This window comes from Typopeltis vanoorti, chromosome 6 (genome assembly GCF_054136105.1).
Source record: "Typopeltis vanoorti isolate ZY-2024b chromosome 6, IOZ_Tvanoo_1.0, whole genome shotgun sequence".
Lineage (NCBI taxonomy): Eukaryota > Metazoa > Arthropoda > Arachnida > Uropygi > Thelyphonidae > Typopeltis > Typopeltis vanoorti.
In genome coordinates this window covers 79,120,931-79,144,154 of record NC_143554.1, presented here as the reverse complement: position 1 = coordinate 79,144,154, position 23,224 = coordinate 79,120,931, and positions in this window count along the sequence as shown.

Genomic DNA, 23,224 nt, shown 5'->3' with positions numbered 1-23,224 from the left:
AGACCGGCATTCACTTATGATAGAAAATATCATTACAGATGGTCCATCATTACACATGGAAATCCATGGGAATAAACTACTTATTGCCTTTTTTCTTACCTCATTTTCATTTCCACTCGGTTATATTTAGATGTCTTTCTTATAAAAGGACTTAACATATCCGAAAGAACTGCCTCACGCGATCTTAGAAAGGATGCATTCTCAATTGAAATTAATGTCATCTTTGCACAGAAATTATTAATTACGGTATAAATTGAAAAGATAAATTCTAATGGAAATTAATGATTTTCCATCGATGTTTTGTAATGAATTAATGATTAATTACCATTCATAAAGCAAATATGCATAGAATAGTCATTTATCTTCATTTATATTTAAATTAATTTCAAAATAAATTTAATAAGATATTCTTAATAATAATAATAATATTAAAATAAAATGTATAATACAGCTTTCGCGTAATAATATTTTGTTTTATTTTGTTTTATATCCATGCTTAAAATGGCAATCCTTCGAAAAAATCACAATTACATAAAATTTAACAGAAATTCCATTTAATCATAAATTAATGTCACTGAATAATCTTTCATTGAGATCACGTCATACCGTTGCCATACACGAAGGTTTCTGATAACGTTCGGACTATTTTTAATGAGAAACTCATACAAAAGAAGCAGCTCGGGTTCGGTTCTGCGCTACATAGTACCTATGATAAATTAAAGTGAAATATTGTCTTCATATCTCAAGATTCTGTTACTCTTTCACCTTATTTTCTACTTTGGTTGATCATGTTATAACGAGATATTTTAATAATAAGGATCTACAGCTTTCCTTTAATTACAGACACGTGAAAATAGCATACGTGATTTAAAATATCGTTCAGCATATTAAATTATTCTGAAAGGAAATAATGATCATTTGTAAAAACGAATTTTTGAGGTAAACCTAAACATACATACATACTGTGTGATAAAAGTAAACACTCTCCATGTCTGTTATACTAGAGATTATTCATGTGAATATTTTTATTTCATGTTCAGTATATTAAAATGAGTAAAATGAGCATTTATGATAAATGAAAGTTTTTTTTTATTCCTGTACATATTTTAAGATGGCCAAACTTATTGCAATGAATACAAACAACAACAAAAAAAATCTTGATTCGTTCATATATGCTTATACCTGTGATTGGTAGATCGATGCATGTAGAAAAAGACAAAAAGTAAGGTTTTTTTTAGTAAATGTTTTAAATTGAGGATATGGGAATAACAGTTATACATTCAGGGCGTGTTAATACAAAGTTTGGGTAAGAAAAACTCTCAGTCGAAATTTCAAATTGAAAATTGAGAGATATGTTGATATAGTCTTCTTGGCAGTCTGATTAGAAAGAGAACATCGATTGAAAGGCAGTTAGGATATGAATGCACTTCCAAAAAAAAAAGTGTACGAATTCTAACCATTAAAAAGTATCTTTTGAATTCAAATAATACGAGAGATTATTTAAATTCAGCGCACTATTTCTCAACTTGTCTATTCCCAAAGGGAACAAAATTAGACTACCAATTAAAGTATGCTTACTGATTGCTCTATGCCATATTTTATTAATTTAAATTTTGTATAGTAATATGTTAAGTATTAGAATAACATTACAAGATAAAATATCAAAAGCCTTTAGCACATATTAAATGGCTTCGATTTTAGAATGCAGTCATGTTTTTCTTCTAAATTAAATAAATAAATAAATAAATAAATAAAACAGATATTCATATCGAAGCATTATAGAAAGTTGGGAGTTCGCAATAACGAATGACTAGTATTTAAGTTACCTTTCTAAATGAATACTAATTAATATCGGAATGCTTCTGGGTAACTGTTCTTGATACATCTCCTTTCAATATTTATTACATAAAGATAGCCGATAACCATTATTTTCATGGAAGTTAACATCCATTAACACATTGAATTGCTAAGTAAAATCTGTAAAAGCATATTTGTATTGGAGGCTAACAACAATGCGTGAATATTCGACATCTACTGCTTAGTCAACTATGGGTTATTCTCTCATAACATTGCCACTGCCACTTACTGGTGAATGACATGGCGGGGGCTGTTATCTAGATTTCGTATCACCCTTCCTTTGTTAAATAATTCCGATATATATATATGCATCAGATAAATGGCAATTTAACACTTAATTGAGTAAATAAGTTTTGAAAAAATTACCTGATATCAGACTCGATGCATAACCAACCACAACCGTTATTAAAAATGAAATAGTATACACCCACATAAAAGGCACTTTATACAACGGAAAAACATACCTGAAATAGACAGAAAGCTTCAGAATCTCATTCAGCAATGCAAATTTCACTCACATATTTAGAAATGTAATTGTTTATTGCAATTGATAATGCTGTGAAATTAAGAAGAATTATGTGTTACAAAATTTATAACGAATTTCATTGCTCCAGAAATCTCACTATTGCTTTAGCTACCACTGCAATAATCTTTAATAATCTTCCCGCTATATATTGTACTCTGGACCTGTTCGTATTTAGCAGCTCTTTCGAATGACAGAGCTCGAATAAAAGAAATATTGTGTGACAGGAATTTCTTTAATATTTCACTACTGTTATCAAATAATAAAAATTGAAAGATGAAAGAGTTTGTCTCTTTTTTGAGGTAATGGCTTTGCATATAACACAGTATCTTAACAGCTCAGTGATCTTTCGAGTTACGCTTCAAAAGTTTTAAGGGAAATTGTGCAGCGTTTTTTTCGCCCAGCATTATCTTCAGTTCTGCCAGTGGAATTTTACCTTCAGAGAGAATTCCGTGTATTTCCTTTCAAAGTAGGTTTTTGTCGTGGATCTGGGCTGGTAATGCTAAGGAATGGTCCATGTGTGGTAGATAACGCTGTAGAATCGTTAGTCCAGTTCTGCTTTATCCATGAAAGCCACTTTATACAACGGAAAAACATACCTGAAATAGTGAAACAACTATGAGCATGTAAATCCATGCTTATAGTTGTTTCAATCAGAATCAGCGGATCAGACCCACTTTTGATTCACTGATCAAAGTGGAGTTGATACAATTTGATCAGTGGATCAAAGTGGATTACACGAACAAAACAAAACAACAACTCGACATACCCACCACAATAATGCACTACAGATACGGTGACACATTCTTTCTCATCATGTTCGCGAAGCTCTGGTTAGTTTTAACATCAGTCATCCCTTCTGCGTTTGGACAAGTTGCTATGTCTGAAAAATGCGGTACTTTTTGGCTGGATTAAACTCTTGCTGATTATGATGATAACAACCTGATCCTTTTGTATATAATATCCAAACCTTCTTTCCAAGGGAAAAAAAAGTTATTTGCAGTTAACATTCTGGAAGAAATTCTTACACCTCACGACGACGCAGGAAACACGAACAAGTACTTGTCCCGTCGTCACGGGAACACGAACAAGTACGTGTTCCCGTCGTCCTGGGAACGGGAACACGTACTTGTTCCCGTCATGACGACGGGATCACGTACTTGGCACAGCTACATCACAACAGGAAGACAGGCACATTACGATTCACTCATGGATCCAGTGCATATTGTTATCTGATGCTTGGTTGGCTATTATTTATTCTTCGCTGTCCATTTCCAGTCGCTCAAATTTTAAAATCTGTTTACAACCACTTCTTCACATAATGTAGCCACTTTCACCTTGGCTGTCCTATTCTATTTATACCGTCCATTATACCAAAGAAGAAGGTTCTGATTTTTTCAACAGTTATCTGTTCCACAGATATCATGTCGAAAAAATCTTTAGCTTCTTTCAGATTACTTTCTACATTAGATTCTCTTTGCAATTTCCTTTGCTATGCAGTCCTACCTTTGTTCCTTCGAAAGGCGACATTCACCTCGCGTTTGTGATTCACGGATTTACTTTTCCGTATCGTGTCCATTGTCTGCAGGTTTTGTTTCGCTTTTGTTATCCGAGGACTCTTTTCTACTGTCGAAATCGGGTCATGTTGCACCGAAGTACTTGAAGTTCCAAACTGCCTGTTCGTTTTATCTTTACCAGCTTTTTCATTCTGTTCTTTCCGAATATTAGTTTTACATATTTTCAATATTGATTATCAACTTATCTCTTTCGTCATTCATTAAACCTGTATACTGTTCTTTCTAATTCCACTGACCCATGAACATGTGCGGGACGAAGGTCTCCAAGCAATTGTTCGCGCTCTGTTACAGCATCGTAACATTCTCTTAAATTAGATAATTTCTTATGGAATGCTGTTTCCTTCAACTCAGGTCTGACTCCCTGTCTGAATTGTTGGAAAATTGCCCATTCGAAGTGAGGTTTTTCTTCATTATTGACCCTAAGGGTACTAGCTATCGTCAGTAACCTGTTATGGAACTCAGCCACACTTTCCTTTTCCTCCTGAGAGCACCTCCGGAGCTTCCATAAGTTAGGTCCCAAGATTCCCAGTTTGTGAAGGTAAGGTGAAGGTAAGCCAAAATTTAAAAATCTCCTAAAAAAAGCGCGAGAGATAGAAAACCGTCTACATCAAAATCATTCAAAGGAATGTATTAATATTGTAATATGACTTAAAATAAGGAATTCTAACTAAATAAATAGCTAACAAATGAAAGTATAAATTAATATTGTAATACGATTAAAAATGAGAGAGTTAAGTAAATAAGTAGAAATGGGTGAGTCATAAAATATGTTATGTGAGAGATTAAGTTATTAAGTAGAATTCATAGAAAAAGTTTGAAAGGGGATTAAGTAAGGCTAGCACAAGAAAAGCAAAGCTATCGCTTAGGGCCGATCCCCGGATTGAAACATTGAGAAAGGGCTTGCCGATCAAATGACGTTTGGCGAGAAAATGCCACCCTAATTGGTCAATGATTAAAAAACAAGTAGAAGGAGGAGAAAGGAAGTAAGAAAAGGTGCCGTTAGGTTGACAGCTATAAAAGAATTGGTAACCTTCCCCCCCAAGGATCTTTTTTGGATAGTCACTTTTGGCCTTGGTGTTTGGTTTTGGTTCCGGTGGAGTTCACGGGGTTTTCCTGAGTGGCAACAGGGGTGATATCTCCTCATCACAACACGGAAACGAAAGTGAGCGGAATTTCGATTCCCGTTTTCCCGAGTTGGAAGCAAAGGAAAAATTGCCATAGAGTCCTAGAAAAGGAGGGATCTTCTTCGTTTCGACGCTAGTGATAACTACGCAAAGCAGAAAGCTGTAAAGAGATCGATGTCCTCGTTGCTGATAGTAGAGCAAATATATGTGTGTTAAAGTATTCCAGAGTTACGAGAAGTTATATTAGAGGTTCGTTTGGAAAAGAATAAAGGCCCATACGAAGAGCTCAAGAAAGGTACTGTAAATCATAACCTATGTTAGCTAGAAATTTGTCTGTGAAAAGTATCGTGATTCCAACATAGAACTGTTGAAGTTATACTAGGACTTTAGCATATGATAGAATGTGTTATGTGTAGATTGACTAGTGTTAAAGATTTGTGAATGATTAAGAGTCCTAAGGTAATTTTGCATGTCTATTATATTGCACAAGATATTTAAATGACATAATTGTGTGGTTGTGCAAATAACGGTATAACGGAATAGTGTGAATTAAGTAATTACGTATCCTAAGAATGGAATGCCTAATGTAATGTATAAAATAATTGAAATGTCATAAGTATCTGTTAGCAGAAAATGATTTGTTTATCTACTTCAGTATGAATAATCAGATAGCGTGAATTGGTCTAATTTGTCCACATCAGGTGAATTTATGAATTAATGTGTATGGCGGCATAATCACAAATAGCCATATTGCTTGTAATAATTTAATGTTAGTCTATAAGTATTTTAGTTTAGTATTTGAATTGTACCATGTTTAGAATCGGAGAATTTAAGTTGAAAATCGAGTTAAGTGTCACGACTGCAATAGTTACACTTTCAGATATATTTGAGTTCTTTCTCGTTGTTTATGTATGTAATGTCCTAAACTAAATATCCCAAAAGGCACAGTATAAATATAAATATTAGGGGTACTACGGGGAGCAATAACTTAGATATTGGTATTACGTTTTTGTAAAATCTCAGGCATAGAAGTTAGAAGAATATAGATAAATGGAATTTGTAAGATTAGAGAAGAAATCGTAAATTGGGACACAACACTACGTATACCTGGTTGATATATCTTAACAAAGTGAGCACTCATTAACTGAACATTTTACTTATCTTCCTATACCTGTGTGCCATCTTAATTCCATAAAGTTATTCTTCTACATTCATTCTTTCTTTTGCTTGCCGCATAACGATAAAATTCTTTTGGATTGCCTTTAGCTTGCATGGCCAAATTCATTTCACACCCCGTTTTAGCTTTTCTCACAATGCTCATTACTTTTCTGGCCTAAGTTTTATGTATTTCATAACTCCTCTTACTCTTATTCTCACGATATTCTTTCCACATCATATTCTGCTTGTGGATGTCTGGCTTAATAAGGCTGCACATCCATTTCACTCCTAAGCTATTTATTCTTCGAACATTAAAGATACATTGAGATATTGCCTCATTAAAGCAAGTTTTTAAAGATTCCCATGCATTGCTGACATTTTTTCCAATTCAGTAACTGTTACCATGGGACCAAAGATAGTATTCTTCTAAGTTGATCACAGTTTCTTTGTAGTTCATAATATACGGCCTACTTTTCAGTATTGTCTTAGTATTAAGGGCCACCTTTGAAAAGCTTCTTTGGACTGATTTGGAAAAATAAAGTGAGATTCGGTTTTGTCTAAGTATTAAACATGAATTTCGTTTTGACTTATGTTAATGAATAGTGAGTTGGACTGTACTTAGTGGACACGAACCTTTGGGTAAATATTAAATATTAAATATTTGGGTAAATATAAGGAACATATTTCTGAAATAGCTTCCAAAACAAATATAATTTATTTTGTAATAGGAAGGAATGAACTAAACTATTGAACGAAAGCGGGGAGAGATCTGTAATAACAGAATAAATGCAAATTCATAATACCCTGGATCTATCTAGTGAGTCTCTGTTTATAATGATTACAAATTTTAGTGTCTTCGTTTTAATTTCGTAAACCATTCTTGAACTATTCTCTTAGCAAAGCCACAGCATATTCTATCCGATCAATACATTATGCTATTTAACCTTTCTCGCGTCACTTTATGCATTTAAACCTTATTTGATGTTCGTGTAAATGTCTTTTTATTTCACATGCAATATATATTCCAAATATTCCCGATTTATTTCTTCCTTCAAATCAAACTGATTCACACATTTACATCTTTATACAAGTGGCACACCTACAACAAGTATATGTTCATCAAATTCCACTCAACCTCGAAGAAATCGGTTTATTCAATATGTGGTGGAGTTTATAATCACTACTACGTAAAACCAATGAAATTAGTAGGGAATCCCAATTCCATTATTTGCTTATTCATTTCACATTGTTCAAAGTAACTTGGAAAAATAAATGAAGGAATGTGACACTTATCCTCAACGACATTAGAAACAGGAAATTTGATTAATAAGAATCAATTCAGTTTAATTACTTAAATTATTTAAATTATTTTGTTTTATTCAAAACTAAATACTCTTTTGTTTGACTAAATAATATTTATATTATTATTTCTTTGTATGTGATCATGGACCTGATCGTCTCAAGTATGAATTGCAATCTTAGAAATTTAAAAGAACTTTATTTCAAATATTATAATTGAAATTATGGAATACGAAATCTAAAACCTCTTTACTGTATTCGTTCAGAATATAGAGGTGAATCTCGTTGTAATGCCAGTTCTGGCCAGTTATCTACTTAGTGAATGCGCATGATCAATACGGTCTGTATTGTTGTATGCAGATTTTTAATTCCTTTAAACCTTTTTTAAATATGCGTATTTAAAAAGATTTAAATATTCTTCTTTTCCATAGAATAGAATTCCTCTAATTCTCATCTACGGAAAACTTTCAATTTGTGGGTATTTCGCGAAATGTGTACATCCTTTCTATGTCTAATCATCATTAATTAGCTTCTAACTAGACTTGCAATTTCCTCAGATTAATACAGTACCCTACGTTAAGAATTCATCGACTTAAGAATATGGAGAACATTTTGAACACCTATTAACTCAGACACGTAACACATTACGTAGTTTGGGTTTCTAAAGAGATCATAAAACCTGATTAAACACTTGAAAGACAGAAAGTGAAATTTCGCAAAAGATCACTTTCTATCTTTATTAGTAATATATTTGATTCATCGCATAACAAATATTTGCGTACAAATTGATTCATATTTTCATTCTTCCTTCTAAGAAGATTTCTAAAGTCGAAGATTGGAGAAGAATTGCTAACTGCAAATCTTTTTAAGAGTTGCAGTCTTTGTAAGAGTGTTCTGCACTCGTTGGTGTAACTGAGATTAGATGAACGCTTCTTCAACATTTCACAGATGAAAACAACGATGTCAGTCTCGTATCACCAGACTGAACGAACCATACCGTAAAGTCATGAACAGTGTCACAAAAAATGAAGAAATAAGAATTGAATTGGATGCGAAATATCATTGTGTCAACTGGGTGGACGTTTCTATGCTGTCTGATACCCATTCATTTCTGTTCTTTCAAAATTCTTTCAAAAAAAGTTGTCTATTAGGTGAATAAGACAGAGAGCTGCGTTCGTTTAAAAAGTTTAAAATTTGAAACTGTACGTGAAATGGTGTTCGGTTTAGTTATAATTTTCATTTATTATAATTTTGTGTTTCTTGTGTGCAGCTTCGAGCCTGAGTGAAATGGCAGTGAAACGTAAGATGAAGCGAAAGATGCACGTGTGATCGATTTTTCAAAAACGGTGAGATGTCGTGAATACGGTATGTATACGTCGGTGGAGATTGAATGACTTTATGTGGAGAGGGAAAATAGGAGACATGAGAGAGAGAGAGTGGGTGTGCAAGAAATGCAGCATACTTATGGATTATGAGATATCAATGAATGCAAGCGGTAGCGAGCAAAGGATCTTGAGAGTAGCTATGGGTGTAAGCGGAGTTGATGCCTGAGTACCTTAGGGATAACGGTAATACAGCGCGAGAAATTGACGATTAGTTAGCGATGTTGATTGGCAAGACAGCGGGCATACATGGTAGCGAATTAGTGGCGGTGGAGGTAAGACAACGGATCTTCAAGTACTGAATATGCGATTTGCTTAAACGGCACTAAAAACGAATTGAAAATATGAAAGCAAAGTTAATAAATATGTGGTAAGAGATTAAAAGTATGAGGAATGAACTGAGGAGAATTACGTATTAGCTTGAGAATGAAGTAGAATGAAGCCTGCGGCGAAGCGTGTATCTGAAAGAAAAAGGCATTATCGAAGCAGCACAACATGACTGGAGATAATTATTTACATGAGGATTACAAAGAGCAAGCAAGGAACGTGACTCACTTAGTACGGCTAGTAATAGTTCAATATGAGAAGTAGTTAGAAAAAACTCGTAGGGAGTTTTTATGATATGAGGCCAGTGGAAGCAAGAATGATTGAGGGAGGATCATATTGGTCAGAGATAAATAGATAATGATAAACAATGAGGAAAATACAGTATTTATCATTATCCCATTATCACTGACCAATATCATCATCCCATAATCATTCTTCCTTCTACTGGCCACATAAGTAAAAACTCCCTAGGATTTCTTCAATTAATTTCTTTGATCACGTGTGTAATGAGCAGTTCATTTAAGTTTGTATTCTAGGCTGATAATTGTAACATAATGCAGAGCTTGAGAGCAGTGGAAATGTGGAAGGGACCACTGATGATTAATGAGCAGAAGGTATAAGAGGAATTGAGTAAACTTGATGTCGCCAACACCATGGGACTCGATCGTATATTACCGCGTGTCTTGATGGAATGTTCCGCGGAGTTAAGAACAGTTTTTTCATAAAGTTTAACATAAGTTTTAGATTATGCCAGGACCCAAAGTATATAGAAAGATGTCCAACTTCCTCCGCTTCATAAAGGGAGTGATAACACTAAAGCTTCGAATTATAGGCCAATTTCGTGTCTGTAGTTGTGGTTAAGGTTTTGGAGAAGCTCTTGATGACTAGGATTAAGAACTGGGTGGACAGCTGTAGAATTATCTTAATTCGACAGCAAGGGTTTACTAACTGAAGATTGTGTTTTGGCAATCTTCTTACATGTCATAACAGGGTGACGAATACATTGGACGAGGGGAATGCATATACAGTAGCATATTTAGATTTTGTAAAAGCTTTCTGTATATTGCGACATTAGAAATTAGTAGTTACATTAGTGCAGATGGGGTTGGATAGCAGATTAGAGCGATAGATTAGTGATTGGCTGTCTGATAGGTATCGGCAGTTTGTGTAGCTTGAAGTAGTTCTTTTCTGCCGGTAACAAGATCTGAGTTTTAATAGCATTGAAATTCACTACGTTATCTTCGTCGGTCTTCAGAATGGTAAGGAGATCAGCATTAAAGTCATTGGTTATTCAGGATCTTGAGCTTCAGTCATTTCAGAACTACATGCTTTTATCAATGAAGATGAAGAATGAAAAGAGTGCCGTCATCGGCAAAACTATGAGTATCGGTTGGGGTCTGGGATAGAGAGCGTCATTCAAGTAAATGTAAAATGTTGGTAAGATAACAGAACCATGGGGTACCTCACCATTGTTAAAGAAATATGATGAGAGGAAGCCAGGAGATTAGATGAAATCAGCCATCAGATGTCTAATCACTATGGCCAGAAGGGAGGCAAAAATACGATACCGTCTTCAGACGTTCTTCATGTCTGACACGATCAGATGCCTTTGTAATATTAAGAGCGGCCACACAAGTTTTTCCAAATTATTCCACGAATACTGTGTAATACAATGATTGGTACTCTTATCCATTATTCACATAATGAATGTTTGTACCATTATAAATTAAATGGCTGCATACTTTATGCTTATTTTGGTGCATTTGAAGTACAGTTGAAAATATAAAAATATACGTAGAGCCTTTCTTTAGGAATGACCTGAATTCAAATCTTGTTATAAGTGTTTTTCTACAGAACCTGTCTTAGCTACCCTCCCTCCCCCACTGGTGAATCTTTATTTATGAAACTGTAGGGTTTATACCAGTAAAACAGAAAAAATCTTAGGAGAACGCATTTGATAAACAGAGATTATATATGACCAAGTCACCTTCGTTGTAATTTCAAATGAGATATTTTAAAATCGAGCATCGTATTCTTTAATCTTTATGAAAACAAGAGGCCAATGCAACCGAAATCAAGAGCTAGAGAAAGTCTGATAATAATAATAATTATAAGTTGATTATTCAAATTATTCACCAATGAATATTTTATTCATTATGCATAAATGTTTGAGATTCTGCATAAATCAGAAGTTTCTCTCTCTCTCTCTCTCTCTCTCTCTGTCTCTATCTCTCTCTCTCCTATTGAATTTACACAGGACGAAGAATAATGATAACTTTACTACTTGCATGAGAGCAGTATATCTTACATTAATCCAGAAGCTTATCACAGAATACTGAATAGAAGTATCTTGAAAAATTCGACTATTCATCCAAACGACTTCAGTAATTAAATTTAGTATATGTACGAAAACTCATCACATATGATTAAATAATTAACTAAAATCATATCAACCCATTAACCACTTTTGAAGCTGAGAATCATGAAGAAAACGGAAATTTCGCTTATTAGCTCATACCATTTACTGGGTCATCATTCGTAGAACATAAGCACAGTAATTTCAGCTTCCATCCGTTTTTCTCCTCCATTACGTATTTCACTTTGATCACTGTGGTGTGGATTTCGTTTCAAACCGCGAAAACAGTGCAGTTGCCAACCCTTTTTAATATTGCAACAAAACTATCGGAGAGTATAACATCTTCATTTCGCAATATGCAGCGGTAACTGACTTTTTGCTGTACTGTACTGATTGTACAGTTTGGAATGGTGGTCATAAAGATATTTATGGCAAACATTAGAAATATATTTCTTTTTTAAATGTCAAAATGATCTAAATAAATTTATTGTGTGAATTAAGCAAGTCATAGTGACCAAAAGATAACAATTACATCAAAAAACATTTTTTTAATAAAATCTTTAATAAATAAATTTTTAATAACTTCTTAACATTAATTTTTTTATTCGACTATCAAAAGTGGATATCTATATTTTAATATAGATATAATATAATTTAATACAGTGATTTCATATCAATCAACTCAAAACTTCGAGTTTATAATGAGTTGCGTATTATCACGTTTACCATGATATCCAGATAATACTATGGATTACATACTAGAATAAAATGATTCGTTTTGAGGTTATATTGAAGATAATCATGACTGTTATTATGAACATAGGAATGAACACAAAATTTGATGCTGAATTAGATATTATGTAATTGCGATTCTTCTATGTTCAGGTATAATGCGTCCACAACTGTCCTAATATTAAGAAAATTATTGTAGCAATTGTCTTCAAAGAACAAAGATTTCGGAAGTCTATATTTCTCTGAAATTAATGGTATGGTTGACTTTCGAAATTCATGAGCTTTAAACACAATGGGAAAAATAATTGTTTAACCGTACTGACAATCGTTGACTCATTATGCCAAGCTTACATGTTTTAATTACTATTTCATTAATATTTTAAATAATTAATCTAAATCACGAACGATTATCAGAAAAGGACAATACAACTTTATCTTGATAGGCAAAATGGTTAATAAAGAATAACACACTAGAAGCAATTTTATAAAGATCAACTGAAACGTTCTGTGACTTACAATATCGAATTATGCACTTCTAATTGAGGAGAAACATACCTGAAAGTTTTTCTATAAAAGCCTAAGACAAATTACAGAGGTCTTTACTTTTCATATCAACAGAGAAGTATTGTTATACGTATTATGATATTTAGTAGTAGCAAAAATGAAATCACTAATTTTGCTTTTGAAATTGTGAAAATTTCTAAGCGAAGATACAAGTCTCCTAAGTCAGCAGCCCAGACGGATATATGTGCGATATTTAGAATTTTTTTTATCCATTACACGGAAATGTCATTTCATAGTAATTAAGTATGACGTTTAAAGAGAATGACATTGCACGAAAAGTATGTTTTTTTGCTTTTCAAATTAAGTCAGCAATATTACAACGTTGGGGGAATGATGATACAAGGTCAAAATAACTATGTATATACCGGGTGATTATAAAATAACGTCAAGTGTTCAGAGCCCTCTAGCGAGTAATGTATTGGACGAAACACACTAATATTCGGTGACGAAAAAAAATAGTACCATAATTCAAGAACAGGGGAAATTTAGGCGCTGTTTACGAAGTAAAATGCATTAATTTACATTATCGCGTTTCTTGTGAGCGATCATGAAACAGTGCATGTCTTCCTGATTTTTGGCGAATGAAAAGGCGAAAAAAAAAGACAGATTGACGTAACAAACTTACGAAAACTGATTCGGCGATTTGAAACTACTGGAACTCTAGCAGTGCAGGTAAGCAGGGGACGCAAACCAATCAATCACCAACAAGTTGAACAAGTTGCAACTGCTATTGTGGAAGGACGATGACGAATGTGCAGGGTACCAGCAGTGCCCGAGCAATATCCCGGCAAACCGATATCGCATACACAACGGTAGAAAATCCTATATCAGATGTTGAAGTTTTACCCCTATAAAATCAGTCATATTCAAGAATTGAGCCCTGCTGATGCGACCACACGAATCGACTTATCTGTGAAATTCTCAGCGCCCATGGAAGTGAATGATGCATTTACGTGGTAGATTTTATAGTGACGAAGCGCACTTTTATTTGAACAGCGATATTAACACACGCATCTATCGCGTTTGGGCTGGAACTAATCCGCACGTGTGTCTGCAGATCCCTATCCACTCGCCCAAAGTCACAGTGTGGTGCGGATTTACATCATCTTTTATCATCGGTCCATACTTTTACGAGGTAAATCGCCAAAATGGACCAGTGACCTGGTTCAGTCAATGCTAACAGGTATGCAGATATGCTACAGAACTTTGTGGTTCCACAACTGCAGCAAAGAGGATGTCAATATTCGACCATCTTCATGCAGGATGGTGCTCCACCCCACATCGGACTTCAGGTACAGCTTGTTTTGCGACAACATTTCTCTGACAGAAGAATCATTACTCGTGCATTTTCCAGGCAATGGCCACCGAGATCGCCTGATCTCAATTCTTGTGACGTTTGGCTGTGGGATTTCTTAAAAGCATTGTGTATCAAGGACATGTACCCGATATTCCAACGTTGAAAGATCGAATAACATTACACGTGAGACAAATAAATTCCGATATGTTGCGAGCCCCTCTGGAAAATGTCGTGCACCGTATGCAGTTTCAGGAACATCAGAATTGTGGTCACATTGAACCTCATTTGTAATTAACAATAAACGTCATGAAATTGATGTGTGCTGTCTCTCATTTGCCATTTAGTCATTCATTAGTCACACTTACTAAAATTAATTTTGCAGCACCAAAATTTCCCCTGTTGGCGACTTTTGGAATTTTTTTTTTTTTTCGTTAAATCGAATCCCCATGTTTCACTATACTTCTACCGAATATTGGTGTGTTTCGTCCAATACATTACTCTCTAGAGGGCTCTGAAACGCTTGACGTTATTTTATAATCACCAGGTACAATGAGTTTTCATTGGTGATTTGCATATGTTATCAAGTCGGTTTGTGTTTTGTAAGACACGTGGAATCATCGATGTGTAGTGCTTGCAAATCTATATGCATATCCATGTGGACCGAAAATATCAATGACACTAGGTTGTTGTGTTGGGTTGGGTTGTTTGAATTTATGGCAAAGCATTTTTTGTTAATACTTTTCAATTTGGAATAATTAATTTGTAAACCATTTTTCCTAATCTTTCCTTTACTTACAGTGTAATGCGATATATAATCGAAAAGTAAATATAATATTAGCATAAAGAAGCTTAGTTCATTTATTTTCATCAAAATATTATATGAAAAATTAACTTGAAGAATATACCTGAATATTTTATTTCAAACCACCCCTAATATACGTGATAAGTCTAATGTATTAATTTAATAATCCTGAATAATGGAATCCTCTTTTAATTCCTCTGAATCTCGGATAGAGCAAGCAAATCTAAACTTGTATATGATTTTAGACAGTAGTCTGAAGAGGTTCTTCCACAGGAGGAATATGATGCTCCCAAGTCCCGATAAAATGGTTGCGGGAGCGAGAAGAGAACTGACCAAGTTTGAAAGAGACGTTCTCATAGGATACCATGTTGCACGCCTATCTGTTCGGTAATTGGTTGAAACATCGGCCACACATAGGTCAAGTATCAGTGATACCATACTGAGATGGAAGAGTTCGCAGTCAACTAGAAGTAGTATCGCAGTGTACCACACTCATCGAATCTGACAGTAAGGTGCTAAGAAGGATATTATGTAGAAACCGCCATTCGTTGGCCGACATGTTACAGGGAGTTCTGGGCATTAACTGAACCAAGCACAGAAACATTTAGAACCAAGACCCATGACATGACTTTCGATTGTTGGACTGCAACCTACAGACCATACATTATCCGAACCAAAATGCAGCATCTTCTTCAGTGACGCAAAGAGCGTGTACAGTGAAATGCTGAATCTTGAAAAGCTGTGTGATCGCCCTACCTTCTCTAAGAAGCATATGGTCGGATGTGGGTGTAGCTTATTCCCGGTGCACAAGCATGAGTAGGTAACCGAAAATATCAAATTAGGGGTTGGCAGTCTGATGGTAGGGCCGTCCTTTTTATGGTTTGGCCTGTAACCTGTATATTTGCGGTGTTACCAACATTCAACTTCGAGAGGTAACTGAATACTCTGGGCAATCTGATGCTACCTACGATGTGGTGTTTCTCCGGAACTGAGAAGTTCTCTCCTTCCACAAGACATTACCGTATCATATAAGGCTGCTTTGGCAAGCAAGTGGTTTGTGGATATGAAAATTACCACACGTGACTGGTCTCCACAAAGAAATGGGATTCAATGATCTGGGTAGTAAACCCCCAACTGATAATGTATAACAGTATACATCTCTTAGTGAGATGTGTTTTACATTATGGGAAATACTAAGAATAGTGATGAGAGCTTTAGCCACCTTTACAACGAGTTGCCCTGGTGTTGCACTACCTTTAGACTTGAACTACATTCAGGCGCAAACTTAACTGTTTTCCTTACTTGGGAGGAGTAAAAATACCAAGTTTATAAAATTACTTGGTATCTTTAATATATACAGTATTATCCCCAAGGGAAAAAACTTTTCAGATATCTCTCACTCACTGTCTCTCTCTCTCTCTGTCTCTCTCTTCTATATATATATATATATATATATATATATATAATTATTTTATTTTAATTTATTTTTACTTTTAATTTTTAATAAATTATTTGTTGATAAACGCTTACTTATTTTTTATAATTAATAGAAAAGCTCCAAATAAGTACGTATGATGTCCTGCTGATAACATGCTAATAACAATAATAAATCCTTTGTAAAAACAAAATAAATATTTATCCTTTATATAAGTATGTTTCAAAAAAAAATGTGACAAAATTTGAACTAAGTGGCATGATAATATTCGGTGAAGTGTTCTGCTGCATATCATTTGAACACCACATGACGCTGAATTATATTTTTGTAAGAAGTATAAACAAAATATTTTATATTTTGTATTTTGGAAATAATTTTATAAAAATATTTCCTCAAAATAATTTTATAAAAAATATTTATAAAAATATGTTTTTATAAATTTAAGAATTTTTTCTCTGAATGTAAATGAAACTCATACGAAAGTCGAGAAATATTTATTTAATTTTGTAATGTCTAGGTTATATTTCCACAAAGCACCAAAGCCGAATAAAAATGTATGTAAGTTAGATATTCAATATAATAAACCGCCTCGTAGGTGTATTTTTGGACTTATCTCAACAATCATTTGTCGTTGTTTACTTATGACACGAGTTGTCTCTTTATTTCTCTAATAACTTTCCTCAATTCCAAAAGCAGCTGACATTTATTTGATGCAACATCATACATTCTCTTCATTCAAGGTTCATGCTACACTTAATTACTGTTTCCCAACATGCCATTTTCACATAAATGGCAGGTTCTCTGTAAAATGAAAAGGTACTTTAAGGTTTCCCTTATCAAAAGGCATTATCATGTCCACTTCATTCTTATCAAGTTTTGTATTATGCAAATATAGACTGATACAAAGAGCTACATTTATCTCAATATGATAGCAAAAGGAATAATATTTTTCTAGTCTGTATTCATTAAAACCACATCACCGGCCATTATCGATCAAATACGCATCCTCATACGCTTTGTATCCATCATATATTTCAATGTAATATCAATGGTATTATAATTTTTATATGCACTTCGCATCCATTATAAACTTGACGTCTATAGACGTCTTGGCGGTAGCGTGGTTACTAGTCATGTAATGCTTGTGATTTCTTGGTAAACACATAGTAATAAACAATTCGAAAATAAAAAAAAAACTTATCTTAGTATATTATCTCAATCTCATTTTTAATGTGATTTTCGGACTGCTCGAGTTATGATTAATATTTTCTTTATATAGGCTCATTCTCTCTCTTAATTACAGTTAACAGGTTGAATGATTTCATGTTTCGAATTTCGGAACACGTCTCGAAAGATGTCATTAGGTATTTCTAACATTTCATTAACTGAAATACGGACATTTTCGAATTAGAAGAACCAAACCTGGATACCATGCAAGAAACTGACCCATTAAGCACCTCTTGCTTGGGAAAGAAAACTGGATTCAAATCCTGTTAAAACGGGATGAATCTTAGAAATAATAGACCAAACGATTTATTAAAAATGATTTCAGACCACATAAACATAATACCGAAAAAAGAGTGAGACTAATAAAATACTTCTGCGAAATCAAGTAAATGTTACCTTTCCAGAACAATTCAATGTTACTAACACTATTCAAGCTGTTGCCAATTTTGTTGCTTCTAATTCAGTTTACTACAACGAAAGAAAGAAAGAAGAAAGGTATAGAAAGAGTTTCTGATGTAATAGTTTCAAAACAGTATTTCTTAAACCGTGATCAATTTCGTTAATACCATATATTTCAATATTTCCATCATTTTATCATGCTTGTTCAATTCTGTGGAAAATAAGTGGCGAATATAATTATTACTTTTGAATTTTACAATTCCGAATTGTTAGAAGAGTGTACAGAATTATTGTACAAAAACATGCTAGCCATATCAGAAACCTCCTAAATGCTATAATGATCCAAATTCTATACAAATTATAATTTCATATAAGTGATGAGTTTCACATGACTGTGCTCGATACACTTAGCGTGTTCATCCGTCTTGTATCGTATTCAAAAAAGAATAATATAAAATATTGGTAATATTGAAACACAAATCTTACGATGTTTGAAGTTGTTATAGAAAAAAATGGAATTACGAATTATAATAAATTAGTTTTCAAACAAAAGGGGTGCCGAAAGTAGTCGAAAAGAAAATATTATCCCTAATATTCTTGTAATCTAATTTGCAAAGAGACCTCACTGCGCTAATTCGCAAGCATATATTTCTTTCGACTGCATCATATCGATAGCTGTGCTTTAAAATTATAATTTTAGTCTTATTGTTGTATTTTATGTTTGTATTGTATTAGTATTATATTTTTAGGGACGATTCATATGTCTATATAATAAAATAGATTTTCTTAATACTTTAGTTCAAAACGTTCTCCTTTGATGTTTTCATATTAGAATACATGCAACCGGAGTATTGCAGAAACTGCTAAAATATGAAAATTATTTGTAAATCTAGAAGTTATAATTGATTTATAATTTATGAAATGAGATAAATAGTGTTTCCTTAATTAATGTAGGGCCGGATTTTTTATCTCTCTTTGATATAAAAATCATCATTTCAGTTAGTTACATATTCTGCATTGTCATTTTGCCTTACATTTAGAACATTATATGCTCTCATATTTTTATATTTATATAACATTATTATTAGGCAAGATTCCCCTGTTGTTCTTTTCGTCCATTATTAACATTCTTTGGCATATGCAATGTATACAAGCTTCACTGGGATTGAAGAGGAGCAGTCTCGTTCAAGTTTCTGTAAAATATATAAAAAATCTTAAAGGCACTTAAACATTTATGGTGTACTGTTAGACATTAATATTTATTACTGAATGACATAAATATCAGATTTTTCTCATAATATTTGGATAACTAGCACCCGAATAATAAATACATACAATCGTTAATGTACAGTTAATGTAATGTTAACATACAATCATCAGAACCTCCTTAATTTTGCATTTTCTCCACTAAACAATTTTTTCATTCCTCAAAACACAGAAAAAATCAAACAAATATAAAGATCCATACTCCAGATTATTTTCGAGACCACATTTCATACATTCACCACCTTACAAGCAAATAAATATAGTCATCCCACTTTTGCTAACTACACTCTTATATGCCTTCTCTCATTTGCCATCATACATTAAAAAGATTCCTTGTCAATCCTATACGATATCTTTAATAGCTTTATTTCGATCACCCCCTCTCATTTCTGCCTATCGAGTAACGTTTATAACCCATAGATCTTCAATCCGTTCTCATAGAGAACATTCAGTAGACTCGCGTGAAAGTGGTCAGCAGGAAAGAAGGAAACTATATATTTTCGAACTCGAGATTGTCTATTTCTAAATTTAATTTGTCATATTCACTAAATTTCTGCATAAGTAGTTGAAATACTTGTTCTACAGGTTCTCCATTCAGGAGGCAGTTTACCTTCTCAATGACCCTACTTATGTTTAGAGTCTTTGCGTTTGTACTGTGATTATTACACGAAATTTATAACATCGATGGTTTGATTTAGTTAGATTTAATTAGTTATCGTTCCAATGGAAAAACGCTCTTGATAAATCTTTCATTTCTTTTAAAATACTTTCAATTTTTTCCCTTTTCAAATTATTTCTGATTTTTTTTCGAGATCATTAAAACTGCTAGAAAAAAAAAGAATTCAAGCCTTGAAAAATAACCCCCGATCCATCTTATGAGCAGCTATTCCCTAACTGTTCCTTAATCAGTAATGAAATATTATCCATAGCATCCTGTTAGTCGGTTAAGGTTAGCATTAGATTTATTCCTATTTATTTTATTGTGTGCTAATCTTTGAATTTTTTTTATAATGAAGAGCATAAATGTATTCAATGACCATTAAACGAAAGAGGAAAACTAATAGCATGATTTTACAAAAGAAAGGGGAAATTCCTTACATGTTTTGGTTTTCTTCGTAATCTTTCGCATACCTCCTTACAAATGGACTTACCAACTGCAGTTGTGCCTTCGTAGTAGATCCTAGAGAAAAATATTTAAAACATATAATTCTTTTGTATTCCTTCCACAATTATACTGCTATATTAAGTAAGGCTTCGTTACATTTTTTTTTCCAAATATGCATTTATTTAAATGAGAAATAAATTTTATTACAACATTCATAAACTTTTCTATAGTAATACTGTGTTATTAGTACCACAAGACGGAAAACTTTGGCAATTAAACTTCGGTGGAACTGAATCATAAATCTAGTGAAAATAAAACAAGTTTGTTATTTCTTTGTGAATCATCATATAAAATTATATTAAAATAATGATCCTCATATACATTACAACACATCTCTGCACAATTATCGTGTATTTGACTTTACTTTTTTTTATTTCCTGCACTGGGAAGTTTGTCTCCGGAAAAATTTAGGATGTCCGCAAACCTTTTGCGACACTATACATGAACACCTGAAACTTACAAAAAAATAAAACTCACGCACCTTTTATCGTAATTCATTATAAATACACAAAACGTGTTCTTTCATTAAAAATAAACAGTTATATTAGAATAGCCAAACGAACCTGTTACCCCATTTGATGGTCGAAAAGTGAACGATGAAATGTGAATATAGAGAAATATAAATTCATGTAAGTAAATTAATAAAGTATTGAATCAAGGAGAGATTTCCATATTTATGCATATCTTTAAAGAAAAATACTTATCCATTGTATTTACCAGCTTAAGTGTCTAAGGTGGATAATTAAGAGTGTGCCGAGAAACGCCTATGAGTTTTGGTCAAATGCACAATCTCACTTACTTGTGATGTATCCCGTAAGTACATATCTACCTAGATAATGAACGAATGAGGAATGATCCAGTAGTGTGGGATTTAGATGTCCAAATTGTTGTCCTGTTGCCTTAAACCATAATACAAAATGAAGCAGAAACACAATAGAAGTGCATGCTAGCCCAGGCATTGCCCACTTAAAGAGGTCTCCCTTTGTTTTCGTTTGGGAACCAGAGCGAACAAAAAAATGTAAACTACTGAAACGAACTCCACTTCAACAGCAACAGACTTTAAAATTGGCACACAAACTTGATGGAAGTAGCAGAAGTATTGAATAAGTACAGAATCGAAATAATAGGTGTGACAGAAAGAAAGATAAAAACAAGTGAGATTATTCTAAGCAAGAAACATGCAGTGTTATATTCTGAATATAATTATGAGGATAATCATTTTATATCCCGAATATAACCTTTTATTATGACGATTATCATCTCGAATGACAAGCAACATTAAGTACAGTAATGTGAACAAATATCAGAATCGGCAATTACAAAACGGCCTATTTGATGCTATGTTTCCAAAGAAGGCTCTTATTTTGAAGAAGTCGAGAATTTTTAGAAGAATTAAAGAAGACAGCCGAAACAAAGAAAAAACAATAGTTGCTTTTTTTAGAGATTTAAATGTCAGAGTAGGAAATAATTACCAGATATTAGAAATATTTGGGAAAATGGAGAAAATTGCAAAGCTAATGATATACGATAAGGAGATGGATATGTGCACATAAATAAGACAGAAGAAATAAGAAAAGTGTCATTGATTATGTTACTGTTGATAGCAATATCTTCATCCTAGTTCAGGGTAAAAGTGAACACGGAGAAATTAAAATAGTAAGTGATCACCTTTGGATTCTGAGCAGTTCAAACTGAATATCATATTGAAAAGAAAAGTACGTAATAAAGATTTAAAAACAGCTTCAGAGCGAAATGTAGACTCACGTACACACACTTCATTTTCGTCAAGAAAAAAATGAAATAATTTGAAAACAAGAACCATACCTTGGAGATTCAGTCAGAGAAACTACAGAAAATTTAGTCTTTCAGTCAGAATGTCTTCAGTTACATAAAAATATGAATTCCGTGTAGACATAAGAATTTAAAGAGACAATCATGGAAAATAAGAAACGACGTTGAAGGTTTTGGCAGATAATTTGGCATGTGCACTGAGAGAATACCGGGGAAAATGCATGACAGCAAAGCACTATGAAAAACAAGCTAAACATCTATAATGGGAAGACTTTATATGAGAACAGAAAATAAATATCAGGAAGGACAAGATGTCTTAAAATGTATTGTCAAAAGGAATCGGAGATAATATACTTGTCATGAAACTGAGGTAAAAAATTTATATCGATGGAAAATTACCTTGAAAGATTGTTAACTGAAACAAGAAGTGACAACAAGTGGTATGTAGCATTCAAGGGGAATAAAATCCGGAGTGCGTTTCAACACTCGAGGTATAATAAGCCACCAAAAAACTGAAATATGGGAAGGTAGCTCGAATGGCTACTGGGAAGGTGATAAGGTCGAATTCTTGATGATTGGAATAAGGCAATCATCGTATCACTCTATCAAAGGAAGTAAAACTGAAAATGAAAATTACAGAGAATTTTTTTCTAGTAAATGTTGTTTGTAAGATTTGCGCAATCGTCGTATAAAAAAGGCTAAGATAAACTCTAGATAAGTCAGTTTCAAATAGTTACCAAACAAAACATAGGAATATAACAAGACTCTGTGTTTAAGTTTAGTAGATCTGTCTATATTTTAGTTGTAAGTCATATTTAGAATTGATTGCGATACAGGAAGAATAATTCATATTAACTCAGTTATGAGACAAGGGCAAAATTATGACCAATGTTATTCATCATCCACACTTATCACAGTACCAAGAAAATTGGCAATTAATCAT